The following is a 1,827-nucleotide window of genomic DNA, read 5'->3' on the forward strand; positions in this document are numbered from 1 at the left end:
AAGGCAAAGTACTAACTTGTTGATATTGTACATATGTAATAAGTTGTGTTTTTTTTTTTTTACATGTAAATACATGTATATATTTCACTCCCTTTTTCATTCCCCACATGTAATTCCAAGAAAAATAGACTCACAAAAGTTAATAGAATACGCTATGACATTGGTAAAATGAAACAATTACCGATTGCCAAAATGTTTTATCGTTTCTGAAAATAAAACACAAGTGATCCAAATTCTCTTTTTCGTTTGCTATTGAACAAAGTTACTTAGATTCATAGGAATAAGTATACCATAAAGATCTAATATAAAGAGCTATGAATTATTCTATTACATTATCAAAATGCTCATGTCTTTAAAAGATATCCTAATACGAGTCTAAAATATCGGAAAAAAAAGTTATTTTGAAGACACTCCAGTTTAAAAAAAAAAAAAAAAGGAAACCTATGTTAAACTGCCTCGTAAAATAAATACCGCTACGGAATTGCGCCATATATGATAATACCGCCACAAGCTTATAAACACTAATTTTGAAAACCGCGACCAATGGGTCAATTTATATCATAATGATAGATTGCAATGATTGTCATTATCATCTTGATAGGTAGTAGTAGTATTATCATTATCATCATTAGAGCTGTTACTGTGTTATCATCATTATCTTTTTTTTATTATTATAATTTTTTATTATTATTATCATTATCATCGTCATTGTTATCATAGTCATCTTTAGTATCATCATTTTTGTTATTATCATCATCATTAAAATGATAATGATGATAATGATAATCAGTATCATCATTACCATTATCATTTGTAGCAGTAGGAGTATCATTATTATTACCCTTAATATCATCATCTCTACAATACCATTATTATTTTCTGTATTACTATCACTATGATTATGAAGATCATCATCACCAACATCTATGATTTTCTTACGCAATTTAGTTTTGAAATGACATGCTATTTATGAAAGCATCACGTACATTAGCCTAGTTACCCATCGCGTCTCCATTTTCTATTTTACGTGTCATTTGCTCTTTTATGTTTTACTCTTTTTACAGAAAACGATTTTTTGGCGAATGAAAATTGACAATAAATTAGGTTGATTTTGATAGGGAATACCTGTGTTATATAAGTTATCATTACTGTTATGAATATCGTTATTGCCATTATTATTATCATTATTACTGTTATCATTGTCATCAACTTTATTATTTTTTATCATTATTATTGTTAAGATAATTATCATTTATCATCATCATCATTACTATCACCATCGATTTAATTGTTATTATAATGATAACACATGATTATCATCATTCTCATTATGTATCTATACATACGTAAGATATATATATATATATATATATATATATATATATATATATATATATATACATATGTATATATATATATATAGATAGATAGATAGACATATGTATATATATATATATACATATGTATATATATATACATATATATATACATATATATATATATATATATATATATATATATATATATATATATATATATATATATATATATCTATATTCAAGTATGTAAGTATATCGTGTATATATGCATATACATCATTATAATAACTTTTGCTGAGCAGACGGAAGTGAGGTCACCTTTAATTAAGATCCAAATAATAAATGCAGCTCATGATTAGATCACCTTAATACGTATATAAAAGATAAACATAAAAAAAAATCGAATATCGTTTCATATAATATCAAGACATGTTTTTTACTCCATGTTTATCGGTATTGAGACAAAAAATACAAATAAAAACACGATTTTTTTCTGTGTGATACGAAC

This window comes from Penaeus japonicus, unplaced genomic scaffold (genome assembly GCF_977035675.1).
Source record: "Penaeus japonicus unplaced genomic scaffold, GWHDUDI00000001_assembly GWHDUDI00000034, whole genome shotgun sequence".
NCBI lineage: Eukaryota > Metazoa > Arthropoda > Malacostraca > Decapoda > Penaeidae > Penaeus > Penaeus japonicus.